General features: G+C 43.8%; 1 long non-coding RNA gene across 3 annotated transcripts in view; it reads left to right on the forward strand.

Annotated features, from left to right (window-relative positions):
* Window positions 1-3,001: 3,001 nt before the first annotated feature.
* LOC132026076 (uncharacterized) overlaps window positions 3,002-26,750 on the forward strand; it is a 63,150-nt gene continuing 39,401 nt past the window's right edge. Inside the window, exons 1-3 of one of the 3 annotated variants that reach the window (XR_009406761.1) lie at window positions 3,002-3,313; window positions 19,685-19,809; window positions 23,644-24,561. This is a non-coding gene — a long non-coding RNA (uncharacterized LOC132026076). Of the gene's footprint in view, window positions 3,314-19,684; window positions 19,810-20,689; window positions 20,920-23,643; window positions 24,562-26,750 lie in introns of those variants that run through there. The other 2 variants (XR_009406760.1, XR_009406759.1) reach the window with 2 other exon arrangements.

Consider the following 26,750-nt stretch of genomic DNA (forward strand, 5'->3'; position numbering starts at 1 on the left):
CAATTTTTTTTTTCCAACAAGGGCATGGGTGATGCCCGTTTGACTCTGAAGTTCAAGGTCAATAGCAGGAATAAGAATAAAAGCAAAAAGTGGGAGAAGAGACTAGACCAAGAAAAGAATGTATGGGGAATCACTGCCATTAAGGTTCTTGGGAGTCTAAGAACTTCATTTTTGTTTTAGATAGCTTGTATTTTATTTTATCTTATTTAAAGATTTTGTTTATTTATTATCAAAGAGAGACACAGTGAGAGAGGGAAGACAGGCGGGGGGAGTGGGAGAGGAAGAAGCAGGCCTCCCACCAAGCAGAGAGCCCAATATGGGGCTCGATCCCAGGACCCTGAGATCATGACCTGAGCCGAAGGCAGACACTAACAACTGAGCCACCCAGGCGCCCAGAGTCTGAGAACTTCTAATAAATACCATTTTACTGCATTGGCACCCTGGGCTCGGCTTACTGAAGAATAATACATTATGACGGGTTTGTGAAACCCATTACCTGATGAGGAGGCGTCCACCACAAAACTAGAGGCAATTTTAGCTGTATTAGACTCTTCATTCACCAAAGGCATCTTGTCTCACATTTTCGTATATTGATAGCTGCTTAACCTGGTTTTGTGAAATAAATAACCAACCCAGGAGCTCATTCTAATTACCTCCTGCCCTTTGGGTACCTTATTTATGCCTCCTCTTTTAAATAAGGTTTTTGCACTTTCAGACTTCCCTTTCCCTTCTTCCAGAGATTTTCCTAAGAGTCTAGCAGGAACCCTTGAAAGCAAATTTATCCATCTAGTTGCCTTTGGCCTTAAAAATCTTCCCGGTGAATCTTTCATTCCCTGACAAACTTCTTTTAAACCATCGGTAAATGGTGCCGACAACGAACACCAAATGAAAGTATCAGCCCAAGAATTCCCATCATGCGCATGTGTCTGAGTGCTTTTCTCATCCTCAGACTTGGATCCGGCTCAAGCCATTAACACTTTTCCTCAGAGTAGACACCTTCCTGAAGTCACACCTGAAACTTAAAAAAAGCTGATGTCAGCCAAAGGCTGTCATTCCCTCCATCAAGGGTTGCCTTCCCCTTTGCTAAAGAACTGAAATCAGATGAGTTGCTGACATCTGGTGGTTGCTAAGCAGAGTGTAAGCTCAGTCTCTGAAGGTCTTCCACCTCGGGTTACAGTCCATTCCCAGCCTTCCGTTCCTGGAGGCCTCTTCTTGACATAAGAACATTTTTTTTTTTTTTAATCCGAAGAGATAGCAAGAATGCAGACTATGGACTACGACCCAATGCAAGTGATCCTCCGTAGCACTGAGAAGATGAGTGTGGGCAACTAGAATCGAAAGTCGGCTTCCCGGGAGCAGCCAAGAGTCCTTGGATTTGGACAAGATGACACTTGGTCCCAAGATACTTGATGAATCATGGAAGGTGAACCACACAAGGGAATCTCTTTTGGGGACAGGTAATATTTTTGCTGCAGCTGGAAAATTTTCTACTCTGTTCATTTTCACTTTGCTGCTTGAGTGTTTTAAGAAGCTGTTCATGTGTTGGGGATGCACCGAGTGGAAAGTAGTTTCCACTTTTTTGGAATTCTTGTATTCTTCCGTCTCTCTGCTCACAAAGTGTGGTCGGGAGCTGGTGGGAGTGTAATGGACCTCAGCTCTTTGCTCGCAAGGGATTTTTGAACTCCATCTCCAAAGGGCAAGGGGGAATCTTTGCCCTGGACCAGACAAAGGCATCTAGCGCTAAGGCTCTCAGAGCCCAGCCATAGGTCGGGAACTACAAAATTCAAGTGTGGGGAGGAAGGCTTCCCCAAAGTTACAGGCAGAAAGGAGATGAGTCACTATTCTAAAATGTTACTTGATCTCTTCATGGCTCTCATTACTCAATACATGCATTTTGTTTATTAGTGATCCTGGATTTTGCGTCTCTACTCTTGTTTTGCCTTCTGTACTTAATACTCCCAATCCCTAAATTAGAAAGTGAAATTTGAAAGCAAGCACTTCACTGGTCTCCTCCACCATTTATATCCTTAGCACCTGAAATGTTGTTTAGTACAGGATAAAGTTCTCAAGTGCAATTTTTAAACGTGACCAACACTCCTTTAGTCCCATCCGAAGGTCAAAAGGGAGTCCGTCCCTCACCTTCCTTTCTTCTAGAAAGCCCACAGGAAGGTCATGTTCAGGGATACCACGGAAGAGCCACAGCAACTCTATATTTGCTTCCTTGATTGACAGCCCAGAGCAGAGGGCAGTCACCCCAGGGCCAGCCACATGGGTTCCTGAAGGGTGACTCTTGCAAACAGAAATGAAGGCTGCCTTCCCCATAAGGCCTTCCAAGTGTTCTAGAGAACTGGAGACAGAAATCTTTATGGGCAAGGTTGACTATATTGCAACACATGTTCTGGGTACTACATTGCTCTCCCGGTGTGCGTGAGTCTGTGGGGGCTGGGGGAAGTGTGTTGGAAAACTTTCCCTGTGTCTCCAACTAAATGGTTTCCTGAGGAAATGAGAAATGGAGGTGGGGTGGGTGGGAAGGAATGAAAAAATTCCAGTAAGGAAAAAAAAAAATGACTTTTTTTTTTTCTTTGGAACAGGGGAGTTATTGGCAGATCTGAAATTCCAGGATCTCTATGTATTAGAAACACAAAAGGCTTAATTTTTTTTTTTTTAATTTAAAAACATGGGGTAGGAAAGTCTACAATAAGCACTTAAGAGATAATACTTTTGAATTGAGGGGGTTGAGGAAGCTTGGCCCAGGGTGATGAGAACCCAGGGTTCTGTCCCTCCCCACTCAGCTCAGCAGAGCAGACACTTTCTGACACCTATTAATATAGTTTGTGGTTAAATTGCTGGACCCCCTGTGGACAGAAAGGGCCTCTTTATCTTTAAACAAACAGATGAGGAAGGAGGACCTCCCCCACCCCAGCTTAGACCTATGTTTGTGAACCACACCATGGGTTTTTCCAGCCTGGCTATCAATCTTCCCTTGTTTGTGGTTTGAAAGAAAAAAGAGCCGCACCGGCGAGGAAGGACATCAGCAGAAAGGTAAATTGGCTCTATTCGAGCAGAGCTTAACAAAAGTCACTCGGTCTGACTTTTCTTGAAAATGGATGGAGATGTGGCAGAATCAAGGACTCACGGGGAGACTCTGACCCTCCCTCCACCCAAAGCACCACCCATCCCCTTCATCGAGGTTGCTGTAACCCGCGGGCTGTTGCCTGTGCAAGGGCCCCTGCCGACAGCACTAGAGGCCACGTCCAAGGTTCCAGCTTAGAGTGTTATCAGCAACGACAGCGGCAGGGAACAGAAAGCTCTGGTAAGTGTCTTCTGCACACAGCGCCATGCTAGGCGGTGTCGAAAAACTCACAGCCACCACAGACTTCACAGTCTAAGAATAACCTAATAGCCTTCTCAGCAAACATCAAGTATGCTAATGACAAGGTTATTTTTGCTTTCTTTAATTTTGATTTTTATCGTGGTGCCAGGCGGTGGTGGAGCTCACGAGTTTTTGTGTCCGACAAAACCTGTCCGAATCGCAGTTCTTTCACCCATTAATGCGTGACCTTGAGCAAACATGAGACTTCCCTGTGCCTCTTTGGTCATCTATGAAATGGGGATGACCCCAGCCACCAGACAGAGTTATGGTAAGGAGAAAATAAATTCTGCCACATAGCCAATTCTCAGTAAGCGGCGGCTGTTGGTGTCAGGTATAGAGAAACAAAGCATTTGGGGAGGACCAGCTGTGTGCAAGACACAGCTTAAAGTTCTCTGCGTGGATTACTCTTTGCACCTCATCAGGATCCTATGACACAAGTCCTATTCTTATTCCCATTTTAGAGACATGAGGAACTAAGGCACACATCTCCATGAACCCAAGTTGTCTGATTTCAGAGACTTCCTCACAAAGGAAGGTATAGTTGTTGATCTAAACAACAGTGTTGCCATTTCTGCCCAAAATATCTGAGAGGGAGATTTCATTGCTGTCCCTGTCACTTGCTGACACGAGGCAGTGAACGTCCAACATCAGCTGGACTCTGTCTCCTTGGACAGCCTCCAAGCTCGATCTAGATGGACAACCTCTACGAACATTTACCCTTGCCCTGACCTCCCAACAGAAAACAAAAAGGGGACAGTTACATAAAGTAATGCTGACCTACATTCTTGACACTGTAAGTAGCTTCTGGACCCCAGAGTGAACACCAGGGTTCACCGAGAGAGAACAAACTGATGTTTGATTTGCCCTTACCCCTCACATACCCTACCAGCGGCCCAACTTGACCACAAATCAGTGGGTATTGATTGGTTTGGTTTTGCAACCCTTGTTCCCTCAAGGGAAGACTAGCTCCTTAAACACAACCCAAAATGAAACAAAACAAAACATTTAGCAAGACAAAAGCTCTAATTTTTGATTTTTGTGGAAAAAATAAGTTTGCAGAAAGTGGTTACAGCTATAGAAGAGTTCTTTAAAGAAATTGCTTAATTTTCAAGTACTTCAGCACTATCAAATAAGAGAATATTGCCAAGTGGGGTTGTGGAGACAAGATTTAAGGAGCAAGTGATAAAATCTCATAATTACTGCATTCCATACATAGAATATTTGCACAGATAACGTTTGACTCCTCAAATAATTAGACATCATTCCCTACAAACTTGTTTTGCTAATTGCCTTAGGAGATATTGTTTCAAAATAAAAAACAAAAGTCCGATCTGTTTTAAATCTAAATTATCCAAATTAATGGCTCTCTTATTACTAAAGTTTGTGGTTATTAGTCTAAAAAATGTTTGCTGGTTTTTTTTTTAAAGGATATGCAAAAAAATGTACCAGCTAAATCTTCTCTGGAGTCATTAGCATCAGACAAAAGCAGTGACTGAGATTTAGAATTACTGATGCTGTTTTAATACATGGCCCATTCCTTACAATGTCCCCAAACCACTACTATATAGTTTTCCCGGTAGGAGACAGAAGCCCAAGTTCAAATACAGAACTACCACTGGATCATTTGGGGACATCCAAAACCTCACTCAGCTTTCCAGGTACTACTTCCTCCCTCCTATAGATGACTGAACCATCCCCAGAGTTCCTTCAGAGATGATGATGATGTGACTGTTGATGACAACGATGTGATGGTGATGACGGTAACAGTTGTGGTGACACGCTTGTGGCGATGGTGATGATGATGGTGGCCCCTGCTGTTTAGTGAATCTTCTCCTATGCCAAACACTCTTCTAAACCTTTGACTTGAATTAAGTCAGAATATCCTCTTGGAACCCAAGACCAGGGATCTCTTCCTAAACCCCTGTCTATTGTGCACTCTTGAACAGAGGACAGTGTGGCAGACAGCATTTTCGAAAAGTAGCCTCAACAATATCTTCCATCCTACAGCCCATTTGTGTAGTGTGTTTTTGACACTTGAGTGGGGTCTGTGTTTCCTCCCCTTGAATCTAGGTGGATTGATAACTAGGGCAGAAGTGACACTATGTGACTTCCAAGGTCATAAAATGCCTGACAGGTCCTGCCCATGTCTTTTAAAGATGCTTACCCTTGAACCCAGCCATGAGACTGTGAGGAAGCTCAGTCCACAAAGAGAGGCTATGTGTAAATGTTTGGTCTGACACACCCAGCAGGGTTCCCCCACCAACCACCTACAGTGATCCCCAGAGTGAGTTAGGATGTCTTCAGTGACTGTCATCCCTAGTCACTGAGCCCCACTAGCCTTCCAGTCTTACTGGTGCAGTGACCACACATCAAGCCTCTGTCCCCACCATGGGCCCACTCTGAATTCGTGATCCATGAATGTGGTGAGCATAATAAAATATTTGTGGTCTTAGGTCTCTAAGTTGAAGTGTTTTGTTATGCAACAATACAGGCTCTACTCTCTCCCTTAAAGCCCCCATAAGAGGCAGGCCCAGGACCTCCCTGCTCCTATTCCTAACCCTCATGGGGCCTAGGGCAAGAATCCAGATAGAGGTCCAAATATCATGTGTCTGAATTTTTAAAAGCCATAAATCAAGCTAATAAATCATTAAATAAAAAATGCTCTGCTCCCCTACATAAATAAATATATGTTTGTAACAACCTGAAAGGGTCTTATTTAAAATTTCCGCAGTCCTTAGAGTCCTATACCAGAACTCAGGCTTCTAGGACAGCTGGCCATCAGTCTGTGGTTTGCCCCCTTCCTCCTCCTCTTCCCACTGTCTCCACCCCACACTCCAACACTGCAGCTCCAGCTGGGGTGTCCAAGTTCCATAACACCCCTGACCTCTCCACCCCTGCTTACATCTACCCCTTGGCCATCCCTCAGTCCTAGAGAGCTATACCCATGTGACATGGTCTCACCAGGGCCACAAGCAGAAGGGCAGAGACCCAGAAGCCCATCAAAGTAGAAGTCCACATATGCTCCTGACCATTTGGGCAGAAGATTCCCAAGGAGAATGTGGTCTTGGGATGGGCCCCTCCTCTTGTCCCAGGGGGCAGGACACTGCCAGAGGAGGACCAGAGCAGCGCCCTCTAGAGCACAGGGCTTAGGGGAGGGGACCAAACCAGTAGTGCTCCTGGGCCTTCCCTTGACTACTCCTCAGAACAGAGGAGGCTGTAAACACATACTCAGACATCTTCCCAGAGCAGAGTGAGAAGAGCAAATGTGCAAGGGCTTCTGGGATAACTTTACTCCTCCACAAGATATTCTACCCTCGTGCCTACACCAGGCTCAGGAAGGGGACTGGAGGGATGTTTCTGTAGACCATCTCCGGTGTCTCTTAGTCTCTTAGCTCTCCTTCTCTCCCTCTCTCTCTCTCTCTCTGTCTGTCTCTCTCTCAGGTCTTCCTGTTTTTAACAGAGCACACACTTCCTGCTGTGTTCTCCAATCCAACTTTGCCATCAGTGAAGCCAGGAAACACATTTTGATCCCCATTTGCCTCCTTAGGCGTAATTATCATTTGGTCAGAACTAAAGAAGGGGGAAACGCTGGAGACTGATTAGCACCCCAAAGCTCCAACATCAAGCAACTCTCAAGAATTCAGGGGTTTAGATCCTCTACTCTTGCCCCTTTCGGAACTGTGCGTTTCAGAGCCCTGAGGAAATAAGCAAGTGAGCCCAGCCCTCCAGCAACTATTGCATCAAATGGGGAATGGAGAAGAAACAAAATCCATGTCTGGGGATATCCTAAATATATATTTTCAATATATTCTAAAATGTAAAGATGTAAATGAGGAAAAGACGAGATTGGTAAAATGGGGGGAGAGACTTTAAAAAAGAGAAAATGGAAATGCATTTCAGGGATGGGAGGGATGGTAGCTGGCTTAAGGACAGAGAACCAGAAACTCCAGCACCTAATGTGAGTGTCCTTTGGCAACACTCTTCGTTCATGAAGTCAGGAGGTGATGGGGGTACATGGCCCTGGCCTGTTCTGTTGGCAAGAAGCAGGGAAGCACAACAAAACTGCACTAGGTGGGAAACTTGGCTCACTGTCATCCTTTCTGCCCAGACCACCATCACCATGAGACTTTTCCTTCCAAAGCAAATTTCTCTTAACTAGTTAACTTGTATGTGTGTGATCAGTTCCTGGAAGCAGGCGTCAGTGGATACGTGCATTATAAGCACAAGCAATTTAGGTGGAAATTCAGCTGCATTTACACTTATTAAATCGTCAGACTTGGGGCGCCTGGGTGGCTCTGTGGGTTAAGCCTCTGCCTTCAGCTCAGGTCATGATCTCAGGGTCCTGGGATCGAGTCCCGCATGGGGCTCTCTGCTCAGCGGGGAGCCTGCTTCCCTCTCTCTCTGCCTGCCTCTCTGCCTACTTGTGCTCTGTCAAATAAATAAATAAAATCTCTTTTAAAAATAAATAAGTAAATAAATCATCAGACTACAGACCCACTTAGGGTTAAACGACATGATTAAGTTACAGTAACAGTAGGGTCAAATTCGTGTGCTTGCATTAATGGGAGAACTTGTTTTCAATTAGCAAAATTATGTCCCACGTATGTCTGCATGTGGATAAATACACAGGTCCCATGGGCATTCAGGTCTGTAAGAGAGGCTGGGTTGTATGCATGAGTCTGGGAACCAAGCAACAGGGAGTGGAGAAATTAAGATTGCAAAGAGGTTTTCAAGATTCCCTGCTGTTTTCAATGACTTGTATTCTGAAAATACCTTCTATTTAGACAAATGTGACCCAGCAGTGGACTTTGCTTAGAGTTTATTTTGGTTTTCCAGGAAATTTGTTTAACTGGTTTAGGTTTTGAATGAGGGAGGAAACTGTAAACCAATTAAATGCCAAGCTGTTGAGAAGCCTTGGCCTGCTCAGCTAGAGAAAGTCAGAAAAGTAGGCGAAGTGGAATATAATAAACTTTACTGCCCTCAGCAGGGGAGGTTAATGAAAAGAGCCAGAAGACGCCTTATTTAAGCTTTGCTCCTTACTATCGGTATGACCTTGAACAAGTCACCTTACCTCTCTGAGCTCCTCTTTCCGTAAAATCGTGAGTCTGCCTCTCCCACATCCACAAGTGGTAGGAAACCGGTAAAACAGATGAGAAAGTTTCTTTTTAAATACACGTATTGTATTAGACTCCTTGTATCACTTACTTGACTTGTAATTTACTTTCCCGTGTGTGTTGTGTGTGATATTCTCCACCAGATTGTAAATTCCACTTATACAGGAAACAGCTGTATCACAGCACTGGTTTTGCCCATACTGGTGGGAATACACATAAATGCTACCACCAATGTTATGTAATCCATAGGAATAAATACCAGTGAGTGACTCAAGAATCCCATCTCTACTTCTTCACCCTTGAAGAAGGGTCAAGGCCTGTGAGGGCACAAAGAGTATATGCTATTTAATAGAGGGCAGACCAACCTATGTCATTGAAACAAAATATCGAGAAGTTCCAGAACAGTCACTGGTGACCTCCCATTTCCCTTACTGGAGATCCCTGGTTCTGTGTAGTTATGCTTGTTTTGTTGTTGTTGTTTTTAATCTTCTCTCCCTCTATTTTTTAAAATTTATTTTTATTTCCTTCTTATTAACTTTCCTTTTTATTTATTATTCCTTTATTATTTCCCACCCATCTACACTCTTATCTTTTCCATGTCCCCCTTTTTCCTTTGGCCGCCCTAATGACCCTCCAGGTTAGAAAGTTACTGCCCTGTGCTCTTCAATGGTGTTGCTCTGACCAGCGGCCGTGGTATCACCTGCAAACTATTGGCAAAGCAGATCTCATTAACCACCATCCATCCCCCCTTGATCCTCAGTGGTTCATGCGCACATTAAAATCTGCGAAACCCTGAAATGCAGGCACACGCGCACATACAGAGCGAGCTTTGTGCCAACTGGCCGGTCCCTCAGTCATCGGGAGGGGTCATGCTGATCCCACTGCAACTTCTGCTGCTCTCAGCCTGAGTCAGACTCTTTCCGGTGTTTGTTTCTTCTGTTCCCCTCTAGCACCTCCTCTGAAAGGCTTGAAATGGCAAATCAAGTAGGAGTTGTTGCAAAGCTATTCGTTTTAGTAAGTTGGGTAAAAAGTTTAGTAAGGAAGGACTTACGAAGCACATTCTTGGGAGGAGTTTTGATTATTTGAGTGCAGCCCAGATGTCAGCTGCAGTCGCCCTGTCACAGGTTTGGGTTAAATTAGCTCAAGCTGACGTGACAACGTCCGCAAGGAAGTCGAGTGTGCTCCTCCAGGACTGTCACGCATTCTCGCGGGCATCCTTCTTGGGGCCACTTTTGTGTTCCCTAGGCTCATGGCCTCCCTCTTCTCTTGTCACCGGCTTCTCTCTGTACTCTTCACCGAGTTGGACTTAGCCTGCTCTGTCGTTGAGCTCTCCTTTCCCCAACAGCGTGCTTGTAAGGCAAGGGTGTTCAGGAGCCTTAATCGAAGGTCAGGAGGTGGGTGGTTTACATCTCAAGTAATACAAAATGGTCACTGGACATTTTCTTCCCTTAAAACCCATCCCCAGGGCTCTATCTGCAGGTCCAGGTTCCCACCTAGCTGCCCCGCTCACCCTCTTTCTTCCCTCTCTCCCTCCGTCTGTGCTCTTCCCTCCGCCCAGATTCCTGGTACATGACAGCTTGACAATTTTCTTTTCTTTTGCAGACACTTTCTAACCCACGCTTACTTCTTGACTTCCTGGTCCCCAGCTAAGCACATGGAAATGAAATGATTCTCCTCTACTTGCAGTGAACACATCGACTTACCAAAATTAAAGCTCATTGCATTCTTTTCCTTCATCCCATCTCCTGTATCTCGTCCACCACAGTCCGCAGCTCTTGAGATCTACCTACTACGGTAGAGCTGTGGTGCTTTGCACAAAGTCCTTGACCATTTTGAACCTGAGGATCTACAACTATAAAATGGAAATAATGTCATTTAACAGGGTGTTAAATGCATCTTTTCCAGTTCACTGGGCATTTTGGCTGAGACCCCATAGTCCAGACAGGGGAGTCCGAGCACCCCACAGGAGTGGCTAATGGAGGGCCTGGGTCCTGACGTGTGGCACCCCTTCTTTGCCTCTGCGTAACCTGAGATGAGGAAGTTGATTTGAATGAAACCAAAGAGGATGGAGTGTTTTCCCTTCCTGCTCACCCACACAGAGAAGGAAAGTGGGTTCCCTCCTCAAGTGAAGTAAGGAGACTCTGTGGTTGCTAGTGAAGAGCAAAGTATTAGAGTTTGGGGGAGCAAATGGCCTGTATTGTCTGACTCTTGCCAGAAAAAACCCAAGGTAAGAGTTTGGTTGAAGTTTCTCTCTTGGCAAAAGCTCCTCTCTGGGCCATGGAGGGATCAGTGTGCACCTCAAGCTTTCAGTGGAGCCAGGATGCTGGCTCTCCCAGGATTAGGCTTGCGTCACCTCCAAGAACCTGCCCAGGAGGACTCACTGTGTCACTGTGACCATTCTGAATAGCAGAGTGAGGTGGCTCCAATGGAAAGAAGCTTGGATGTGCTGTTAGATGCAGAAGATGAGGGAGTGTCCCATGGAAGGTGCACTCACTGTGCCAATACTGAGGGGAGCAGAACCTCCACTGAGATGCCCAAGGAGGAAGAGAGCGAGCATGTGGGCCGTGCATGGAGCCAACCCGACACACCACCAAGAAAAGGCACTGTCTCTCTCTTCTACTTATTCCTTGCCTCCAAGGGAGACAAAAAAAGAAAAAGAGAGACCAAAAAAAGACAGAAAAAAAGGTCTCCCTCTCTTTTGGGGAGACCAAAAAAGAAACTACCATGTCACCCTTTCCTCTGTAGGGAACACAGAATTGTTCTTGGATTTCCCAAGAGCACTTTAGGTTAAGCTGGCTTCCTTCTGGGCAATGGAATGTAGGGGACAATGGTAGGGGATACTTTCAGGCCTCGAGATCCAGTCCCCTGCACGATCCCCCACCATTTTCCTTCTCCTCCCAGGGCGGTCTTGGAAGGCATAGGCTGAAGATGGCAGAGCCACAAGATGGAAGGAGCCTGGGTCTCTGAGTCACTGCTCAGAAGTGAACTGCCTTACCCTCATGGACATTGGTGCCAATGTTTTATTATGCTCAAGTACCAAAATTTCAGGGACTTTTGATTTGTTTTCTTTAGTTACTACAGCATGGCTTAGCCTGCCCTAATAATGCCTGAATCAGTCATGACCTGGCAGTGCTAGTTGGAGGTGAGGCTTTAAATAAAATGAGAGAATGAAGATTTTATACTGTGCTGGAGAATAATGCTTGATACTGCAAGGTGCATTATTTTATTTTATATTTTAAATTTTTGTAATAACTATAGAATCACAAGAAATTGTAAAGACAGTAATGAGGAGGGGCGCCTTGGTGCATTGTGCTCAGTCGTTAAATATCTGCCTTTGGCTCAGGTCGTGATCCCAGGGTCCTGAGAGTCAGCCTCCACATCAGGCTCCCTGCTCAGCAGGGAGCCTGCTTCTCCCTCTCCCTCTGCCTGCCCCTCTCCCTGCTTGTGCTCTCTCTCGCTCTCTGTTAGATAAATAGATACAATCTTTAAAAAAAAAAAAAAATAGACAATACAAAGAGGTCTCAGGTTGTCTTCACCAAGTTTCCCCCAATGATTACATCTTATATAACTATACTATAGTCTCAAAATCAGGAAATTGACATTGGTGCATTCATTTGTCTAGTTCTCTATCATTTTCTCACACATGCAAATTTGTATTAATTCCGACTATCAGGAAGATCAAGATACAGAACTACTCCTTGACCACAAAGATTTCCCTGAGGCTACCTTCTGTAGTCCTGCCAGCTTCCTCAGCACCACCCTCCCTCAACATCCCTCAGCCGGACGACCATGAACTGGTTCTCCATTTCCGTAACTGTGTTATCCTGAGACCATTGTAGAAGTAGAACATGTATTTTATGACCTATTGTGATGAACTTTTAAAAAATCAGCTTAATAGCCTTGAGATCCATCCACATGCAGTATATCAAAAGTCCATTTCTTTTTATTGTAGAGTAGCATTTCATGGTGTGGACATACCACATCTAGCTTAACCATTCACTTGTTGCAAGACATTTTGGTCATTACCACTGTTGGAACAAAGCCAGCTAAGTAAAGAAAGCCGCCATGCACAATCAGGCCTAGTTTCTATGTGGACATGCTTCATTTTTCCAGGATAAATGATTGCTGAGTTGTACAGTCAATGTCCACTTTTTTAAGTTTATTTCTTGTTCTTTTGTTTTTTTTTTTTTTTTAATCTTAACTGTTCCAGTAAGCGTGTAGTGAGACCTCATTATGATCTTAATTTTCACTTCCCTTATGGCTGGAGATGGTGAATATCATTTCTAGGTCTCATTTGTCCTCATGTATCTTCTTTGGTAAAATATTCCTTCATGCAGTTTGTTCATTTTATAATTGAATTGTCTGCTTTTTTAAAAAAAATTCTTGAGTTTTGAGGGTTTTCTTTTTACATATTCTATGAGTCCATTTTCAGAAAAGTGGTTTGCAAATTTTTTTTTTCCCAGTCTGTAGTATGTCTTTCCTCTAATTTATCAACTTTTTTTCTTTTATGGAATATACTTTGATGTCATGTCTAAAAACTCTTCCCCACTCTCTAAGTCTCAAAGACTTCCTTCTATGTGTCCATCTAAAAGTTGTATGATTTTACATTTTACATTAAAGTATATGGTGCATTGTGCGATCACTCTTATATAAGGTGTGAAGTCTAGGTCAGTTCATGTTTTGCCTGTGGATGTCCAATTATTCCAGCACCATTTGTTGAAATTGGTTTCCTTCTGGTGAATTGCTTTTGTGCCCCCTTGTCAAGAATCTATTGGTTGTGCTTGTGTGGGGCTATTTCCAAGCTATTTTTTTTCTTTGATCTAGGTGCCTATCCTTCTGCCACTATTGCACAGTCGTGACTGATTTTTTTTTTTTTAATATGTAAAAATGACTGTGCAAGGCTATGGATCTGCTTAATTTCTCATCCAGGAGGAAAGGAAAATGATCCAACAGGGTTTGGAGAGAGTAATGCAAAAAGTAAATTTTCTTCCTATTAAAATCCTATTAAAAGTCCAGTTTGTTTGATAAATAGTTACAATATCTACTTCTTGGTGGGTTGGTTGTGTGTGTGTGAGTGTTGTGTATTTAACGCATCATGTGTGAGAAGCATTTGATATTGTGTCTCGTATATCGTATGTTGTTTAAGTCCTCAAATTAATTGTTTGTCATTAGCGTTCAACATTATTATCGCCTTCATCATCCACGGTGTTCTCTGAACCTCTTCTAGTGGTTACACAGAGGGGCTAGCATTTTTATTTCTCCAACACATCTCTCAACTAAGAAGTTAAAAATTATCTTCAGGATTAAAAAATAGAAACAAACAAACAAACAAAAAATCCTTGCAACCTTGCTTTGCATCTGTTAGCCTTCCTCACCCACCTTGAAGAAAAGGGAAATTTATCTGGACGGGTAATAGACCCCAAGATGGCGGAGGCGAGCAGGGGTTTCCTCCAAACCTTCATGGCTACTCACCTGCCTTGCACTTTTTCGGGTAAGAGGAGCAAGATGTGTGCCTGGACTCTGTTCCTGGGGCCTGGCCTCCTGGGCCAGTGCCTGGCTTGATCAAGGGGACCCGTGGCTGCCAAGGCTGAGGGCCACAGGGGAAAGAAAGGGGAGAGAAGGGAAGTCACTCATGGATGTCAAGCCCTGCTCAGAGCCCTGTCAGCCCCCCAGCAAGGTTCTCAAGGACCTAATTTGGGACTCCATGAACCTTAGCCAAGCCCACCAAGGCCTGGTTTAGATGTCCCAACTGAAGACGGGCCTGGGAGACCACACCAATCAATGGGTTAATAAGCATTTCCGGGGCCAAGGTAGTGAGGGTTGCAGCAGCTGCGATGAGCAAAGGGAGAATCTTTATTTTTAATTTCAACAAGTCAACTTATTAATAAAGAGGTTGGGGGAGATGTGAGGATGGTGGTGGTTGGGGGTTGGGAGGGGGTGAGAGCAAAGCCCATCACTTTCTAAATGTTTGCCTGCAAGGGTGGCCTGGTCTTTGAAATCAGAGTGGAGAATTCTTCAAGTCTGGTAATAGCAAACACTCTTCATCATACCCTTCAGTGGCTGCTGACTGCAGACAGCTTTTTTCCCCTTCAACAATAGAAGAGATGGGAAAGAAAAGGCAAGCTTTTGGCCTCGGGTTTTTTTTTTTTTTTTTTTTAAACCACCACTCTTTCCGCTCCAACCTACATCTAAGAGGGAGGGAAACTATCTTTTGTTATCACTCAATCTCCCTTAAATTTAAGAACAGCTGGGGATATTTTTCATGATTCATTAAATTCACATCATTCCAAAGAAATCTTCCTGCCGATTTATCTTTGCCTCGGCGGTCGGGGCTCCGGGAGCGCGCAGTCTCCTGAATGCCATCAACCTGGGTCCACTGTTTTGGGCTGAGTCTGTGATCTTTCATGCTGGAATATCTTTTTTTTTGAGGGTGAAAGAGAGCAGGAAAGGAATCAGGGTATTGAAATGAATCTTTCCAGGCAATTTTTCCCTTTCTGGAGATAAAGAGAAAGTCGTATGGCTGTCACAGCTCAAGACTAAACCCCAGCTAATGTCCTCAGCAGGGAAGAATAATTAGTAAATTCTCTAATTAGAGTCCTGTTTACATTTCTCTTTTCATAAAGGCTAATCCTGGTGTTTAAAGAAGATATTCTGCCTTGATTAAAACCACTGGTTTTAATCGGAGCCACAGCAGAATCCATGGTAAATGCAAATATGTCTGAGTTCCATAAGTATTCAGTCATTCGCCCACCAGAGGCTGCCTCTTCACTGGGCACTAAATACAGATATGACATGATCTCTACCCCTGTGGGCTAAGGCAAGCATAACACACAGGTCTTGTCCTCCAGGACAGCTGCAATCCATCGGAGAAGGTTTTCTAGAACATTCTGAGACCATTTCCTGGTACCAGACAGAGAAAGGAGGGCTTTACTGGGTAACTGTCCTCCATCAAGAGGGCAGGAAGGTGAGGCATACCCGAGAGAGACCCCCCACCCCTCCCTGGGTGATTTGTTGTAGACCCCGGGACAGGAGCACTGCATGAAGGGCTTTTAAAAGCACTCCTGTGATCCTCATACGACACACAGATACAGAGCTGAGTGTGAATGGATGTGGTTGCTAGAGCCCCGGGCTTTCTGAGCCCTGGCCTCTCCTTCTTATCTGTATTCAAATGGCATAAGGGGCCAGGCTTAGTTCATATGTTTGCATGGGGATACCTGTAATTAAAAAGTCTTTCTTGGGGCGCCTGGGTGGCTCAGTGGGTTGGGCCACTGCCTTCGGCTCAGGTCATGATCTCAGGGTCCTGGGATCGAGTCCCGCATCGGGTTCTCTGCTCCGCAGGGAGCCTGCTTCCTCCTCTCTCTCTCTGCCTGCTTCTATGCCTACCTGTGATCTTTCTCTGTCAAATAAATAAATAAAATCTTAAAAAAAAAAAAAAAAAGACTTTATAAAAAGTCTTTCTTATCCTAAGTCCTTGTGCTAGGTGGGCAGCACAGTGCAGAAATGGCCCACTCGGGTTCTGGAACCAGCTGTCTGGGTTACATGCGGGCTCTGCTATTTGTGGCTGAATAACGTTCAGTAAATTACCTAGCCTCTCTGAGTCAGTTTTCCCAACAGTGAGGTGGAGCAAGAGTACCTCCTTCTAGGACTGTTAGGACTAGTAAAAGAATTCCCACGGCGCCTGGCTCCTAGTTAGGTACCGCGCGTGGGATCTTTGGTGCTGTTGAGGACGGCACCCAGTCAGACTACCTAGCTGCACAGTTACACTGCCCCCCTGCCCTCCCTCTTTTGGATTTTCCTCTCTAGTAGAATTATGTGCAAATAGAAAAAAAAGGAAACAAAAAAAATGCACTTCTCTCTTTGGAGTTAAAGAACATCCCATACCCTGAGAGATTCAGTGAGGACTCTTCTACTATAAATATAGAGCGTAACCACATCTGCCTCTCCTGGAATGAGGAACACTAAGCTTGTATTTCAACAAGCTTTCGAGGAACTTGATAGCAGTGATACATTAACAGATAAATAAGAAGCCACGGACACGGGCACTGTCCCTGAATAAGCATACAATCAAAAGCTTAAGGAACTCTGGAAAATTATTACTACACTAATGTTAACACGGCGGGGGGTGGGGCATCCTGTCCCCTCCACATTGCCCTTTCCAGCGGATGGCCAATGATTGCTTTGGAAGTCACATTTGTGACTTCCTTCTACGGGCAGACCTCTGGAGGGACACTGTAGGAATGCTCAAAAAATTTATCAGCCTTGGCTTCTGCACCCAAGAAGCCTGACTAGGAAGCTCCTAGTATACCCATCAAAAGGAGTAAACCGTTTGCAAAGCCAAGTGTTACCACAGGGCCTCTGATTGCTGAAGGAGCAGAGAGTGAAGAAAGGTTTCAGGGCAGGAGGCAGGAAAGTTCAAAAGGAACTTTTTTTTTTTTTTTTCCTCTCAGTTGAACTTGAGAGGAAGGTCAGATAGGCAAGTCACTTGAACTAAGGTCTAAGTGAAAAGGAAGGAAAAGAAACCAACAGGTAACCTACAAGAGACAGAGTCCTCTCAAATATTTTGACTCATTTAGTCCCCAAACAATGTTCTGGGATGATATTAACTTACCATTTTTATAATGAGGAAATGGACACTAACTCCTAAGACTTGAACCCAGTTAGGCAGACCCCAAAGCACTTCCCGCTTGATCATGCTCTTTCCCTGGAAGCACAAAAGTTGAGAGCATCAGAGTATGATCTCTCAGAGATGAAAAGGCAAGACCTCTGGGGAAAACCTATAGGGGAGGGAGGAGCTTGAGCATGGTGGAGGGAGGATCTCTCAGAGAGCGAAGTGCCAAGTAAGAAAACACCCTTTGTAAGAAAGAGAAGGTAAAGAGAGGCAATATTATAGTTTTTTTAGTTGATTTTTTTGTTTTATTTCTGGACATGTGTTATATTTACTGAATCTCATGAGACTCTATAAGGACTTAATTTTTTAAAATTGCACAGTAAAAATTACCATTTAGAATCCTTTTATTTCTTATCTTATGTCTATGGGCTCAGAATATACAGACAATCCTCCATAATGAGACCAAATTATCACCAAATTAAATGAGAACTTTATTTCCAGCCTTGAGTTACATGGTCTGCCCCACCAAAAAAAAAAAAAAAAAATTTGAGAGAGAGCGCACGAGCACACTTGAGGAACAGAAGGGGGAGAGAGAGAGAGAGAGAGAATCTTAAGCAGTGTTCATGCCCAGGGGAAGCCAGACAAGGGGTTCAATCTCACGACCCTGAGATCACGACCTGAGCCAAAAATCAAGAGTCAGATGCTTAACCCACTGAGCCATCCAGGCAGCCCCAGCAACCTAATTCAATCTTAATTTCCATTAGAAATTAAGGTGTTCAGTTTGGGCTTCTTTGTCCAAAAGATAAGCCAGAGGAGAAAAGAAGGGCAAAGCAATAGTTTATTAATTCACAAAATGAATCCCAGAGTCACTGAATGAAACTCAGAGTACAATAGCCAGAATCGCCCAACTAAAATGCGAGGTTCTTCGTGTTAATCTGCCTGTTTAAATTCCTTTCGTAGTTTCCCATTTCTTTAAAGTTAAAAGTCCAAATTTCTTAACTATATTATACTGTGATTTGGGACTCTGGTTTTGTGAACAGACACAGCTATATCCGAATCCTAACTCTACGATTTAGTAGCTGAGTTTCTTGGGGCAAGTTATTTAATCTGTCTCAGTTTCCTCTTCTGTAAAATGGGTCAACAACTAAACCTATTTATAAGATCCTTGTGAAGATGAGGTGATACAATGCCTACAAGACGTTACTTAGTTCTGTGGTCTAGTAGAATGGTCAATCCATCCATCTGTTATGACCATCGGTCATCTTACCCCTATCTACCTGTCCAAAGTAATCTCTTAACATTCCCCCTCTTCCTGGCATTTCCATCCACACTGAACTTCATTTCTTCTGAGACAGTTTTCTCTTTTACCCTGGGCCTTTGCATATGCTGTTCCTTCTGTCTAGGATAGTCTAATTCCTCCTCTTCACATGGCTAATCCCTAGAGATATCCTGCCTTCCCCAACCCCAGCAAGTTCAGTTGGGTGCTTTTGTGCAATGTTCTCATGGCACCTCACACACCCCATGCCATAGCACTGGGCACATGTGATTGTAGTTGACGATTACTCTGCTGGAGTATCTGATCCATGCAGTCCTTGTATGCTATACCCGGCAGTTAGCCTGGTGCCTGGCATATAGCTATTGGTAAATACTTGTGAATGAACAATTGTCTGCAGTGTCATTGTGGACTAGAGATGGTCCCAAACATCCCCTAAGAGCCTATGGTAGTAGTGGGTGTCTGCCTCAGCCCCTCACCCTGGTGACTTACGGCCCCAGGGACTCTAGACCTTCTGAGGGTCCACAACTCTTTAACCCCTCCCTCTGAGTCTTCACACTCCCTGACAGACCCCACAGGGCAATAAAGACAGTTTATCTTTGGGGGCCAAACCCAAGACCCTCAGACACTTGTTAAAAAATTATCATAAAGGATTTCAAGATGGCAGCAGCAGAGCATTAGGCCAAGTGCGGGGACCCTCCTCTGTAGGGTATGCCCTACAACTGCACAGGTCACGCACCCATGAGGTCACGAAGCCTGGCCACACCTTTCTCCATGCCCCTGTGTCCAGAAAGGTCTGACACATTCCTTCCCACTGGGGCACTAGGAACTAGTGTTATCTAATGCTATCTCCTCAGGAATCAAATGACCTTTAAAGATTACCAACTGGGGTAACAAGCTTAAAGCTAAGAACTGAATTAGTAATGGAATTTCTGGTCCCTTTAGCAGAGATAATTTTGTGTAGGGCTTAGAGGGGCAGGCAAGAACCTTATATTCCATTATTTTACTAAGACTTCCTCACTCAGTCTTTTATTTGAGTTTAGTACAAACTATAGTACAAACACACATGTCCTGAATGGAGAATAATTTTTTCTAACTTCATTATATCCCTCAGTAAAATGAGCACTAACTATTAACTTGGGGGATTCCAATAGATGTTCTGAGGCTTCATATTAGTAAAGAGATTAGAGAGGTTCCATTAGAACAACTATATGTCAACAAGTCAGACAGAGGACTCAAACCTCATGATAACAGAACCCCATGTGGCTTCAGAATATACTAGGACTCCGTCATTCTCAACCCTGTCTGCTTCCTAGAATCACTGTGGGAAGCTTCTAGAGCACTGTGAGACGTGGGCTCCGGATCAACTAAATCAAAATCCACCAGCAGTATGACGAGGGGCGAGGCGGATTAAAGTGCAGTTGGACGGCTTCCGGAACAGGTATGGACATTCCTGGAATGCAAATTCGTATCGGAAGTTGAACCTCAATCAAAAGGTGATGAAAATCACGTGCTGTTTAATAGCCTATGAATTTAAATCCACACACTAGAAGGAGAGCTGCTCACTTCAAACACGGTGATTCGGTATTGGAAAGCAGTGAAATCCCTTTACCAAAAAAAAAAAAAAAAAACCTTAACACTAACTTAAGGTTTAAAATCATCAATAAAATATAATATCAATTTCATTCCATGCCACAAATCCCAATTGCCATGAAGACTGCCCGGCCCTAAAATAGATCAAGAGCCTGTTCTAATCACAGGAGATAAATTCTGAAAAGAGCCCCTCTTCTGGGATGGCGAAGTCTGCAAGTCACTGTTTTTACTACAAGCTGAAAAATTAATTCCTTTTCAGAAATATTCTCATCTTCTCCTAAAAGGGGGGGAAAAAAAAGGTTTTTTTGATGTGGAGTGACAGGATTATGAAGTGACCCTCTGGGTCAGAAGGAGACTTTTCTTTTTCTCATCAAGGAAATCAATTTCTAAGTCCAAGTCTCTTAAAATAATATATTCTTGTGGCACGCATGCAGCTTTTTTGATCTGCTATGAAAAGAATAAGAGGTAAAGAGGATCAGGGGTGGCGATGGAATATTATAATCTGCCACACTCACACATCAGCCTTTCACTGAGTAATTCCAGATAAATTGAGGATTTACATATTTAAGATTAAATGGGGGAAAGAGTAGCTCATGCATAAATATAGGAATACAAAAATACTACGGGAGCAAGTTAACTCTTAAAACTTAAAGTTACTTGGTGTTTATTTCATTGCTCCACGTGAAGTTTAAGGTTTATCAGCGACTCACGGAGATCATCTCTTTCAGATGAATTGGACCGACAACCCACCCTTAGGGAATTTTCTTCCCCGTCCTCGGTAAAACCCCAATTACACCAACAAGCAACAGTTAAATGCATACAAAGACGCATAAATGCAGCAGATGGAAAACAGGAGGAAGCAGCTGGAAGTGTGTTTCCCTCAGAACTGTTTTTAACAGGCTGTGCACAATAATGCCTCTCTAATGCACAGATAAAAATAAAACATAAATATTGAAAAGGTTACTGGTCACAGCAACAAGATGACACGAGATGCTGCTGTCATGCCTGGTTCTGTTACCCCTGCAATCACTCTGATACTCTCTGCCGTGTGGCGCTGCAGAGAAAGCCTGAAAGTCATATTCGACCTCAGGATTCCAACTTTATCGGGAGCACAGACGCAGCCTGGGCCCTTTCTTCTCTTCCACGGTTCCCAAGAACCAGGTGCCCGTGTGACGTTGGTGAGGTCCCAGGCAGAATCCCCCAAAGGGAGCCACTATTTCTAACTTCTTGACAGCTCAAAATCCAACCCAGTCAAGCAGTGCCTTTCCTTGCTTGGGACGCTGATCCCACGGTGCTGAGAATCCTTCTCCTGTAGGTTCTTTCTAAAAACTGACAACTAGGATTGCAGAATATTCGTCATCCACATATGAAGGGAATTCAGACCCACCAATAAGTAGGGGAGTGATGTTTGGGCCCTTTTCCAGTGATGATAATCATTCCAGCTGACATTCTGTTAGGCTCCATCATCTATTCCTTTACCCTTCAAGCATCAACTGACCCCTTGCGAAGCCCAGGCTTCCACGGCAGGTGCTGAAGAGGAGAAGGAAGTGGACAGAGCCAAGAGGGAAGAGGCATAACGAGGGCAAATGGTGGGGCTTCGGAGGCAACGTTTTATTTCTTGACCTGGGTGCTGGGGACTTGCTAATTTCTTTTTTCTTTTCTTTCTTTCTTTTTTTTTTTTTTAAGATTTTATTTATTTATTTGACAGATAGAGATCACAAGTAGGCAGAGAGGCAGGCAGAGAGAGAGGAGGAAGCAGGCTCCCTGACGAGCAGAGAGCCCGATGCAGGGCTCGATCCCAGGATCCTGAGATCATGACCTGAGCTAAAGGCAGAAGCTTAACCCACTGAGCCACCCAGGCGCCCCACTTGCTGGTTTCTTTTAATAATGTATTAAGCAGTAGAGTTAGGTTGTGTGTACTTCCATAATCATCTGCTACTTTTCAGAATTAAAAAAAAAAAGAAAGAAAGAAAAAGAAAAAGACAAATATGAAAGACCCAGACAGGGAGTTTTCAATCGAGTAGAAAAGAAGCTATCTAAAGTTACCTTGCTTATAATGTGCAGGGAGGTATGTTCAATACCATAATTTATATATAGATAATAATTATAGATAAATATAGATGTATGATCATAAATACAATCATTCGCCCATATTATATAATTATATAGATAGAATTATTTATCTGCATAAATAAATTTCAGGTAAATACAAATTCATATACAAATAAAAATAAAATAGGAATAAAAAGGTCCATCAGGAGAGATTCCAGTTATCAGATGAGGCATCAGGAGAAGGTAGTAGTTGAAATCAGCCTTGAAAGATGGGTAACAATTCGACAGCAGAGCTGGAGCTCCTAGGAGGTGGCCATTGAGCAGGAAGGAAGGGTAGGAGCAAAAAAAAAGTCCAGAGAGAACCTCTTTAGTCAATGGAAAGCAGCTTAACTAAAGCTAAGCAATACACAGAGCTAGAAATGTATTTTATTTAGTGGATAAAGGAGGACCACAGAAGAACTGTGAGCAAGAAAAACTGTGTCTTTGAACTGTATTTAGAAGAATTAAATTGGCAATAAGCTACTGGGTGAATCGAAGGGAAGATGACTGGAGACATGAATGCCATTAAGATTACCCTTGACCTTTAGAATACTAAGGTGTGGAGAGGAAGCAGTGGCCGTCTGAAGGCTCAATGTCCACACTCGCCTGGATCCCTTCCTTCTGTAACATCCCAAGGGCCCCTCTTGAAATCGGTTGTTCACCAATGCTGCCATTTATCACCACTGGTGTATCTTGCCTATATTTATTGTTTGAGACCTATAAAAGCCTTTAATGTAGAAAACATGTATTCTACCCTCAAAAAAAAAAATATATATATATATATATAAATATGTTGATAGAGAGAAGTCACACATATAATCAGCCAATATGAATAATGCAATACCCAAATCTTATTGTTTTTCTTTCTGCTTCTGAGTTGAACTTTCCCCTCCCTTTGCTTCTGTTCCCACAGTTTCTGTGAACAGGACGTTGCTTCTGAAGGTGTGCGTGGGACTGTGGGCACATGCCCCCAAGTGCCTACCTATATCTCCTTCTGAATTTTTGGTGCTGCTTTCTCAAAGTCTGGTTTGGTCCTACAAGAGTTTCCAGTAGTTCCAAACTGTTGGCCACCTTAGTTTTCACGGCCGTAACTTGGGTAGTTATGAACATGATGAGAAACAGCTGTTATGGTCCTAAGTTGTCTGCCAGAGTTTCCTCTTCCTTAGGCTCCACCAGGATGTGTCGGAAACATGAACAATACTTAAAGGTCTATCTGGTGTGTTTACTCTTGTTAATGGTGGCTGGACCGGCACATTCAAAAGTGAATCACGGGAGACGGAGTCCCCTCCACTCTTCTCCTACCCACAGTAAATGCTTTCCGAGAGCCCAGTCCTGGTGCATTTTCCAAACTGCACATCTGTCGGTCTTGCTTTCCTCGCAGCGGTGGGGGGTGGGGGGGCGCCGGGGGGAGCATCGCCCTCCCCCTTTCTGGGGTCTGTCGTTGCTGAAGGTCGATGCACAGCCTTCTGTTGCCCATTCTTTTCAGTTTCTGGTACCCTGCATTTATCAAAGAAGGACAGTTTGAGGAAGGTCAAGGTTCAAAAGGACTCCATGCCAATAGGAAATAAGCCTTCTCTCTCCCCTGACACAGGTTTGCGCACGCCCCACAGCTGGGTCGGGTTTATGGCCGAAGGGAAGTTTATCATCGTTGGCTGGCTGGGTGACCAACTGTCGACTTGCACATATAGCTGTCACCAGTCCCCACTGTGTTTCCCCTGTGACTCATTCATGTCAGGCACTATAGCAACAGGTCTGGGATGTGCACATGCTGAAGTTCCTCTCCAGACTGAGTTCAAAGCACCTCTTGCCCTGGGATGGATCAGAAGACATTTTCTTTTTTGCTGTCTGCCAGCTGACCCAGGGCTGGCCAAAACAGGGAGGAATTTTCCACCAGGACATGCTGGGTCTCGGGAGCTTCTTCTGGAGTGTGTTCAGGTGGGAAACACCTTGTGAGTCAGAAGCTTGGATCATAGCTCAGGTCTCCCAGAAGGAGCTAAAATCCTCTCTGAAGTCAGACCGACTTCGCAGTGCCGTTGCCAGAAAAGAAGTGAGAAAAACGAGAAGTATGTATCAAGTTGTATGAAGCAGAATTCCTTCATCGAAAGTGTTGTCATCATTCAAGGCCTCGTTCAACTATTTGCTTCACTCAGAAACTTGTTCTGATACTCTAAATGAATCTCGATGGCTCTTTTCAATGATATTTGATATTTACCTAACCCAGTGATATTTTTAAAAAGCCCTTTCTTTTGTAAAATAACAATGACAGAGTTTCGAGCCTGTACATGGGTTTAGGAAAAGGTGAGGGAGCTGATCCAGCATATGTGACTTTTTTTAGTCCAGCCACCTGTTCTTAGACCTATCTGTGAAATCCAGAGGTGTGGTATGTGTTGGTGCAGATAAATTCTAAGGATCGTCCCAGGTCAACAGCTTTTGAAGTCTGAGTATTTATGCTTTGTCCCTCATTATTTCCACAAAATCCTGGTGAAGTAGCTAGTGCAGACTTGTTCCATGTACACCATGCATTCATCCCACCAATATAAATGCCCACTGTGTGCCAACTCCTACCTTCAGGGGGTTTATGGCCCATGGCCCAAGGGTCATGATGTTTATGCAAACATCCATTAAAAATACATGTATGTTCAAAAATATACCCACATATATGTACATGACACATGATCATCAGACAACCCTCCAAGGCCTTCTCTCTGCATTTTTTTTATTGAGGTGTTTGACTCTTTTATTCTTTTTTTAAAGATTTTAATTTTTTAAGTAAAGTCTACACCCAACATGGGGCTTGAACTCACAACCCCGAGGTCAACCCAAGTTGCACTCTCTACCTACTGAGCCAGCCAGGCCCCTGTCCCTTTTGTTCTTGTGCCTGCTTTCATTCCCCTCTCCACTCCACAAGCAACCTTCTTAAAGTCTATCCTTTCATTTGAATATGTTCTTGCAAAATACATATTGTTGGTTTGTGTGAATATGTTTTTAATTTTGCAAATCACATTGGCACATATCAGACTTCCCAAATCCATCCATGTTGTTGGCAGATATCTAACTGTGATGGAACCTATTCCCTCTCTTTGCTGCTCTTAAGGATTGTGTTATAACATGTGTTTAAGACCTTTCCCATGCCTAATTACAGAGATAATCTCCTAAATTTTCATCTTTAAATTTATAAATTAGTGCTTCTCATTTAGGAATTTAATTTACCTAGTGACCTTATTGGAAATCCAGTTCTATTTTCCTTCCTACAGTGATACAGTTTTCCTGATACTGGCCACATCCCATCCACTCATCCCCTCTCAATTTGTAATGCCTCCTTGATTACGTAAATGCCTACATGTACACGTGTGTATTTTTAGAGCGACTTTCCCAAGGTCACTCAGTCCAAAGGCAGCTTAACTGAGATTAGATGCTCTGGAGCCCATCTGACCACATTGTTCACCTAAGATTAATAAGCTTACTCAGAAGTCACAGGACTTAAGCTGGAAAGGGACCTAGAGATTCTAGGCCAACTCTTTCACTTATTGTCAGAAAACTTAGACCCAGACGGGTTGAGTGACTTGCCAGAGGCAGAGCAACAGGGCCAGAGCTCAAATGCATTTCAAGGCTGCTGCTCCTTTCCGTGCGCTTAGAGCTTTCTCGATGTGATTTGAGGTCCTGGACACAGAACTGCCTGGACAAAACAGTGCCTGCGTGGGTTTGATGTCTGACCTCACCTATTCAGTGCTGTTAGCAACTAGCAGCAGAGAAACAGGGAAGAGGGTAAGATATTTTTCTGCATAAGCTAAAATGGGGGTTATAAGATTCATTTTCTTTTTTGGAGTAGACCTCAGATCTGTAGTTAGTATCTCTTCACATTTACTTGATGGACAAGTTGACCATACCTGGTTATCTGATTATGGGAAGACAGTTGATCGCAAACAGTAACTTAGAGGGACACAGAGCGGGGAATTAAAGATACCAAGGGGAAAAGAATCAGAAAAGTCACAAAAAGCTGAAGCAGAATTCAAATGGCACAGTAGCACGGCACCACAATGTGTCCATAAACACTCTTTCAAAGCTTGTTGGGGGCTGAGGGAAATCCCTGTACTATGGCCAATAACCAGCATTCGAGACAAATACCCCAGCTGCCAAGAACGGGTTAAATTATATTGACTCTATTCTGTTCTGAGTACAGAAAATATATGTTTCATCAATATTTTCATCCAAAGTGTTAATAATCATCATCAACATTGAGGGCTTATTTACACCCATATATTTTCTTTGTCAACTGAGCAGACTTAAATGTAACAGCACCCCGGTAGCCACGAGAGCACACCTGGCACCTAGATCTTTGTTTCTAGTATATTCTCCAATAAAAGGAACCAGGGATCCTTAGGGAAATGGCTGATTCAAGGATTCAAGCAGGGAATGTACAAGATGAGCCTGGAGCACCTTGCAATGCCAAAAAGTAAGAAAAAGCTTGGAAACTGGGGCACCTGGGGGGGCTTAGTTGGTTAAGCCTCTGCCTTCAGCTGAGGTCATGATTTCAGGGTCCTGGGATTGAGTCCCACATCGGGCTCTCTGCTCAGCGGGGACCCTGCCTTCCCTCTCTCTGCTGCTCCACCTGCTCCTGCATGCTCTCTCTCTCTCTCTCTCTCTCTCTGTCAAATAAATAAAATAAAATAAAAAGAAAGAAGAGCTCAAAAACAAGAA

This window comes from Mustela nigripes, chromosome 10 (genome assembly GCF_022355385.1).
Source record: "Mustela nigripes isolate SB6536 chromosome 10, MUSNIG.SB6536, whole genome shotgun sequence".
Classification (NCBI taxonomy): Eukaryota; Metazoa; Chordata; class Mammalia; order Carnivora; family Mustelidae; genus Mustela; species Mustela nigripes.